General features: G+C 33.4%; 1 long non-coding RNA gene across 1 annotated transcript in view; it reads left to right on the forward strand.

Annotated features, from left to right (window-relative positions):
* LOC128250039 (uncharacterized) overlaps positions 1–2237 on the forward strand; it is a 400943-nt gene extending 398706 nt beyond the window's left edge. The window contains exon 5 of the long non-coding RNA XR_016237448.1: positions 540–2237. This is a non-coding gene — a long non-coding RNA (uncharacterized LOC128250039). The remainder of the gene's footprint in view (positions 1–539) is intronic.
* The last annotated feature ends 6629 nt before the right edge of the window (positions 2238–8866 follow it).

Below are 8866 nucleotides of genomic sequence, written 5' to 3' on the forward strand. Positions count from 1 at the left end.
CCTTTTCCCTCCACGGAGATGGGAGAGGGGTGCCTATCCTCCTAACTGAAAGAAAAATATTTATGTTTGCATGTATGTGCGAATGTATGTATGTATTTATGAACAGCAAGAGAACAGAAACATATGCAAGCTATTGAAATACAAAAGGGAACTGAAGTATAAGTTCAATTGTCAGGAAACGGAGGAATTTAATGTAGTGGAAAGATAGATAATGAAATGGGATATCGAAGACAATAATGTAGGAAATGTGAAAGTTATGATAAATGTAGCGTTGAGAGAAAATAACAGGTGGTTCTATTTATTGGTACGTTTTAAAGTGGAGATAACTGTGAATTTTAAGTATAGAAGTGATAATTGGGAAAACTTATGAAAGAGCGTCGATGTTTATTTGTTTGCAAACAACACGTTTTGCAAAAGAAATATATATTTAAAGAGAAAAATATTAGACGGATACTGACGAACAGAAAGTGCTAAAAATGGCTTCTGGTGATATATATTAAAGATGCTAATTATTTTACATATTTTGTTTTATATTGCAGGCTGGACTATTAAGTAAATAATCGGAGACAATGAAAGAAACTGAAGAAGATGTATTTAACTGCGGCTTATTAAAATGATTTTATTAAAATATAAGGACAGATTTTTGTTTATACTTGTTCCTATCTGAAGAAGACATTATAGAAAATATATAAAGCTTTATGAAATGTGCAACTACATGAATCAGTCGTAGGTTATGAGTAGTAGGTTATGAATGAGATGACGTAGGAAAGTTGGATCGCATTAAGATGGAAATTTCTATGATTTGAGAATTGTACATGTGCTACCAGGTAGTCAACGTGAAGTAATTTACACGACAAAAATTAGTGAATGAAACAAACGAAAGTGAAGAGCTCAGTCACATTAATTCATTGGAAGCTTGCAGATCAATGCGCAAGAAATAACGAATAAAAAAGCAGCGTGTACGAACTATGTGTGTGTGTAGGCAGAGAAACCAAAATATAAAACAAAATAAAAATGCGAATCAAAAAGTTATCTCATGTAAAAACAAAAAAAAGAACGAAAGGAAAACGAAAATAAGGAGGCCATGTATTCATATTTCGTTGCTAGTAAATAGCAATGAAAAGGGAAATTTTATGAAACCGCAAAAATGTTTATGGAAAATCTATACAGATGTCTACTTGGAATCCAATTCCGAGAGAACGTTGACTCTTAATCACTTGACACAGGATGCAGTATGTATCTAATTTGTAGTGGTTTTTTTCCATGCCCGGCTTCCATTGATTCGGCAGTCCGATCCTTGGGGTGCATTATAAAATGTCAGACCACCAGGTTTCATCGTGATTGTTGTATTGCAGTGTCTGCACAAGCGTTAGTCACTGTTCGGCATTTCAAGCCAAGTTTACGTAGCAGGTTGTAAGTTTTCTCCGTTAAGTCACCAATTTGGAAATACGAAGAATGAAAAAAAAATACATGAATGAATGAGGAACGCGTCAAATGTTCCGAATCATTCTTTGTTTATTGTTAATGGTTTCAATGGCATGCGACCTTTCGCAGAGAACCACTGTGATGTATGATAGAAATTCTTTTCCATTATATCAATTGGATGTGGACTGGTTCTGTAGCTCTGTAAGCACCAAAAAGAATGATATAGTAGGATGCAAGTGTATTTTTAAGCTACTATCAGGTCAGGTCGTTTTTGCTGCAAACTCATTATATTTAAGACGTTTCTCTAACATCATCTAATATTCAATTGCGCTTGATGAGAATGCACAGCTACGTTTTTCCTCTATTCTCGTTTCTACTCTGCACCGCTAATCTCCTTTTATTCATCTTATATAAACGTTGGCAAAGTGTCTTGGCAATCATAAGTTGTTTTGCTGAGCGTCATTGCATACATTGAGCTGACGTCATCAATTTGTTGTTTCTGTGTTGTTTGTCGAAAAGTTAGTTATGATAAATAACAAGTCCCATTTGAACTCTAAAGAAAAGATATTTGGTACACACACACACACACACACACACACACACACACACACTGGCAGACTGAGAAAGGATATCAGAGATAGATGTTGAAATATTGCAAGAGTTGGATTCACATAACTAGAAACATATAAATATATAAGAATTCTTGTATGTGTGCGCAACGCGCGTGTGTACGTTTGTACGTATGTATTTATATATGTGCATATATATATATATATATATATATAGAGAGAGAGAGAGAGAGAGAGAGAGAGAGAGAGAGAAAGAGAGAGAGAGGAGAGAGAGAGAGAGAAAGAGAGAGAGAGAGAGAGAGAGAGAGAGAGAGAGAGAGAGAGAGAGAGAGAAGATCAGAAGAATCTGCCGACAGAGAAAGAGAGAGAGAAGGAGGGTGATAGAGTGAGAGAGAAAAGTATGAAATAGTGAAAGAAGAGGGGAAAATGAGAGTATATGGGTTAAATTGAAAGACAGAAATATCCTATCGCATTTTCGTACACTTAATGAGGCTAAACAAATTTCTTTATTGCTATCTAACTTCACTAAATTGTATCTCAATTAAGACATTTGCATTCCTAATTTCTCCAACACCAGATAAAAATATGTTGATTTCGTTTATAGTATATACGACAATGGTTAGTTTGTTGGCTTATTAGAAGTCATGAATGTATGGAATATATCGGACAGGCTAATTAACTGAATAAATCAAATGTCCTCTCCTAATTGAATGTGTTATTTTCCTATTTATTCAACTGTTGTTTATTGTTGTTTATTTGCAATTTAATACTTGCTTAACATTTATTCACATTTCTTTTCTTGTTCCCGTAATGCTATATCAATTAAAATCAGTGAATTAGCAATAGAATTTTAAAATAACGTTTATATTTGAATTTAAATCAAAACAACAACAACTTCCAAATCTACAGAAACAACAAGAGCAACAACAATGATAATAATAATAATAATAATAATAATAATAATAATAATAATAATAATAATAATAATAATAATAGGTACCAGGAAAGCACTCGGCAAGAAATGGAAACATAATTAAGAGAAGATGCTAATAAAAATAATAATGATAATAACTATGATGAGGAGGAGGAGGAGGAGGAAGATGTTGAGGAGGAGGAGGAGGAGGAGGAGGAGGAGGAGGAGGAGGAGGAGGAGGATAATGATGATGATGATGATGATGATGATGACAGTGATGATGATGATGATGACGATGACGGTCATGACAATAGTAATAATAATTTTAATTAGAACTGTAAAGGTCGGGCCTATAATAATTGGTGCGTTAAAAACCGTTAGACAAATGGCTGAAGGAGGTTGGAATAGAATGTCATGTAGAGCTTCAACAAAAAGTTTGTCTCTTAGGGACAGCAAGAATTATCAGGAGGGTTTGCTACACAAATTTAAAGACGGTGGTTCATATCACATGGGCTCAGATTGCAGCAGAAGAAAACTATAATGAGATGGACAAAGAAGCTAGCGGTTATTTCTACGGTGAAGAAATTTCACAGATTTCTTCACGGTAGACGTTTTCGGCTTGAGAAGGACCACCGAATGTTACTATCAAAAGTAATTCCTACCCATACAGCTAGCAGATTACAATGCTGGGGTACAATATTGTTAAATTAACATGTATTACATTCCTTCTAAGAAAATTGCCCGTGCAGATTGTTTATCTCGGCTGGTTCCGAAGAATTCGGAATCGCTGGAAGATACGGTGACAGCCACATAACAATCAGAAAAGGAAATTAAAAACTTTATGTGTAATGTCATTCAGGAGTTGCCAGTGACTGTACAAGATATATGAAAGTTTTGATAAGGAGTTACGTGTACTGGCCGTAGTAACAAGAAACGTAAACAGACTGAACATTTAGAAATATTCCCTAAGCGGAAAAGATGCTGAACTCCATAGAGAAGCAAAATTTCAAAAAAGGAGCGGTGTTGGAAAGAAAACAATAAGAGTAAACATAAAATAAATTTCGTTTCCTACCGAAGTAGAAATCTCAAAAGGGGAGGTGATGTGGCGATAGTCCCGGCACCCCTGCGAGAATAGACTTGACCGAAAACTATAAATAGCTGCGGTCTAAGTGAGAGAAATAAGAGTAGGTGTTGATCGCACGAAGTCGTAAGATATCGTGTCGTAATATCGTTTATTGCTTCGTGGAGAGTTTGTTGGATTGTTACATTGTTGTTACCCTGTTTCGTTATATATTTTATTGTTGCTACACGCTTATAATGTAAACAAGTATCGTCATAAATAGTAGCGATACTACAATAAGTGGCGACGAGTAACTACGTTACAAGAATATACATATATATATATATATATATGTATATGAATTCAATAGAATCGATGCACATCAACACACAGGACGCCAGAAATGTTGAGGTACGATAACATACAGGGAGAGAAAAAAAACATTAAGGTCATCAAGTGTTAGTAGGATTCTTTGAATATGTAAGTACCAAGTTGAATTGAAACCGTGAAATGTGGGGTTGATCCTTCGTTTGGAGTAGTTATGAAAAGCAAGACTATATATTTCATTATATATATATATATCATTACTTTCAATCGGTAGAAGGTTACTAAAAAGTAATTCAAAGGTTGTTAGATTCGTGAATATATTTCTCGACCAGAGAGCAACATTTGTTGTTTTCTGTCAACGGCATATATAGTAACCACACACACACAAACAGATACACACAATCACACGTTGCTCACACACACATCCATACATGTATGTATGTATATATATACGCACATACATGCATACATATATGAAGAGAGACAAATATAGAAAGAAATATGGTGGAGCAAGAGACATGAAATTACATTTTCAGAATTTGCTCTATTTTTTTATCCATTATAAAAATTATTGGTAATTTAAATATCTAAGTAGAAAGTTACGTATATAAATATATAAGTTTGAGCAAGGGAAGCAGAAGAAATATCGATAAAGCTATTTGAACATCATATTGGTGGGCAGCTGGATGTTGGGTGTAAACTTGTTTTTTTTTTTATTTATTTCTGAAAATTGCATGTTTCAACTTGCGTCGATTTGTTTGTTTCCATTAAAGTACGCGTAAAACTGCATTATTACTTTATATGGCTTTACACTACGTATAATCGTTAATAATTGACATATAATTAATAATTTCTACGATGTCCGACAGACGTGGAAGTCCGCTTCGATAAGCAGGTTTAGGTATATAACACTGATCGATAGACATTTTCAGCAACTCGTAGCTGAACTTCAACGATGAATAAAGGAAATCAGTCAGAATATTGAGAAGGAACACAGGCATAGAGGTCGAAAGGGGGAAGTGATCTATCGATTTTTTAAAAAAAGAATACAGTCAAGCGTATTCTTAACAACCGGTTTCAATAACGCTCATGTTATCTTCTAGTGGTGTAGTGTTTACCAGACAAAGATTCATTGGTTGGGTTCACAACGGAGCATAGGTACAATTTCCGGATAAGAAATTGCCAAGTTGTCATCAATAAGGTAACATTGAGTTTAGCCAATAAGCTATTATTATAAAATCATTCCAGCTTTTGCGTGACATCGAGATATCTTGATTATATCGTACGTCGGCTGTTTGGACAGAATGCAGTAGGGAGATTAATATAACCTCACCACCTGAATAATGATTTCTTAAATATTAATGGCTTTATAGAATTGCCTGATGCCAAGGTCATTTTTGCCTTTCGCCTTTTCAGGCGAATTAATAAGTGTTTCTGGTATAGACATGAATCTCAATTTTTTGGTATGTGTATGTGTGTTATATGATAATCTTTATATTCATTTATGAAGAAACAGATACATTTTACTATTGCACAGATGTGAGAATGATATTAATACTTGAGTGAAAAGAAAACAACACTTCCTATGCGGCAGGAACCGAACATGTAATCATGACTAAAAAGTTATAGATTTTTAACTTTGTCGTTTTGTTTTATTTCAAACCGACTTAAAACAATTATAGCAAAAAGTAATACAAACATTTCCTATTTTTGTTATAGGAAAGTTTTTGTAAGATTACGTCTTAAAATTCAATAACTATTTTGGTATATTTCTGGTTTTACTCCAATAACGCAGGCTAATATATAATATTGGACACCAAATCTGAAGATCATAAAAGAAAAATATTTAGAATAGTTTTCTAACGTGTAATTTATCTTCTAACCAACAAGTGTATTGTGTACATTCTGAACCTATACTTACTGTAAAGTATTTTTTTCATTTTATTTCGATTTGCGTAATATACATAAACATCATTTATTAAAGACAGAAATTGCATGAAAGTGAAACAATATTACGCCTCTCCAACCTAAGTTAGCATGACTGTGTGAAGATATCATGAATCAACATAGCATAGAAAATACTTGATATTCCCAAACTTTATTACAGTAATATCTATCCTCACCCACCGCAGATGTATAATTCCTAGATCTTCATTCACTTCTTTCTATTTTGTTATACTCTGTCTCGCTGTCTTCATCAGCCCATGAACTACATTTTCTGACCTACTAGAGTACTTCATTAACTTTCTTTTAAATCACCACCATTATAGCCTCTGTTCTTCAGAGGTGACTGGTCTCATACCTCCACCATTCACAGATATTTTACTTACTAGACTTTCTGCCTATGGTTATTATTGATGTCTTTAAGTCACTTTCTGTCAATTCCTCAGAAGATTGACTCCCTGAATCGTATCTCTGCTCATATCTTTCTCGTAAGTGTTAATCTGCAGTAGCTTAAACAGAACATTAACAGTATTGGCTTCACCGACCTGGGAGGGCCTACAAATATAATGGATGATACCTCTACATCTTAGCTATTAATCTGAAATGAAAACAGGCCCGATATCATTCGTTCTAGTCAAGATTCCCTTCATGAAGCTCCCCTACATCAGATATTGAGTTAGCAGAAGCGTTAGCGCGTTGGACGAAAATGCGGATTGCAAGCGTTTGGCACACTTAGATATTTATTATTCTATATCAGTAGCGCGGTGAGCCAACAGCATCGTTAGAACACCGGGCAAAATACTTAGCGGCGTTTCGTCCGTCTTTACGTTCTGAATTCAAATTACACCGAGGTCGAGATTGCCTTTCATCTTTTCAAGGTCGACGAAATAAGTACCACTTGAACACTGGGGGCGATGTAATCGACTTACTCCTCCCACTAAATTTCAAGACTGTGTCTATACTAGAAAGGATTATTCTGTATAAGTAGATTTAATTTTTAATAAATAACAGCCAAGTACCGTATCACTACACAATTTACAAAGGCCTAATTGTGTGAGTTTGGGGTCACTATTTTTTTCTTTTCTCACTCAAGACAAAATCTAGGAAACATCTGAAACGAGAGACAGACGCGTGGATGGCAATCAAAAAGGAATTTCCGTGCTTTGTATGAAGTCATCATTGACAAACAAGAACGGAGTCCTCATTGAGTTCCAGGTTCAAAAACGTGATTGATTTCACAGTTGAGATCTTTTTTTCTAATTGGTCAATTTACATTTGTATTTTAGGCATCAATGGGAAATTTAAGTTTTTTTGATAAATTTTGCATCTAAGATACTGAGTCCGGTGTCATTTGAAAAATAATACACTAGCTATTAGACAATTGATCTCTCTCATATTCATGTTATATTAATTTGCTTGGGCGGGAGAAAAGGAGCGAAACACTTCGCTGTGGAGGTAGTGTATTAAAAAAAATGACAGCCGATATTGTAGATATAGTATTATACGTAGTGTATATATGACAGCATTATACTTATCTTTATATATATATATATATATATATATATATATATATATATATAAACATTTCCAACAGAGTAAGTGGAAAGGACAGAGCTACTATACGTAAACCACCGTTTCTTATAACGAGATATGTCTTTCAAATGATGAAATATGTTCGCTTTTGTGTTTGTGATTATTGAATCATAGTCAAATCTTAATTTATTGGGTCTACTTAGACTGAATCTTGATGTATTTATATGCAAAATTCTTTGACTTTTGACATATAAACAGAAATTTAAAACGGCTAAGACCGCGCATTTACTTCTTATCTGAATTAAGTTTAGTAAGTTCTATTTTGATCATTTTAGTGACGTCTCCGGAATATACTCACATCAATTACTAATGCAGACATTCATTACTGGAGCGCCTGAATCTCGTCATATAACAATGACTTTGAGGGGACTTTCCAAAGAAAGGACAGTTTTAATCGATTTTAAACGAGATATATTTCTGCACCGATATATACAACTAATTGTGCTGTTATATACAAATTTGCATATACTGAAAAAGCGGTAGAGAACTACAACCCAATTGTGTTCTTACACATACACACACACACACACACACACACACAAACACAGATACACACACACACGTACACACACACACACGTACACACACACACAAACATAATATGAATGTGTGCGTCTGTTTGTATATGTATGTGTGTATGTGTGTCTGGATATATTTATGCGTATATGTATGTATATGCGTTTACACACATATATACATATGTATACCTGTATATATATACATATGTATATACATATATATATATATATATATATATATATATATATATATATATATATATATATACATATACATACATATATATATATATATATATATATATATATATTCATATATATATAGACATATATATACGCACACACATATATATATACATATATATAAATATATATTCATATATATACATATTTATTTATATATATATATATATACATATATATATGTATATAGAGAGATAGATAGATAGATAGGTAGATAGATAGATAGATAGATAGATAGATAGATAGATAGATAGATCATATAGTTTTAATTAAT

Source organism: Octopus bimaculoides, chromosome 19, assembly GCF_046866305.1.
Source record: "Octopus bimaculoides isolate indiv1 chromosome 19, ASM4686630v1, whole genome shotgun sequence".
Lineage (NCBI taxonomy): Eukaryota > Metazoa > Mollusca > Cephalopoda > Octopoda > Octopodidae > Octopus > Octopus bimaculoides.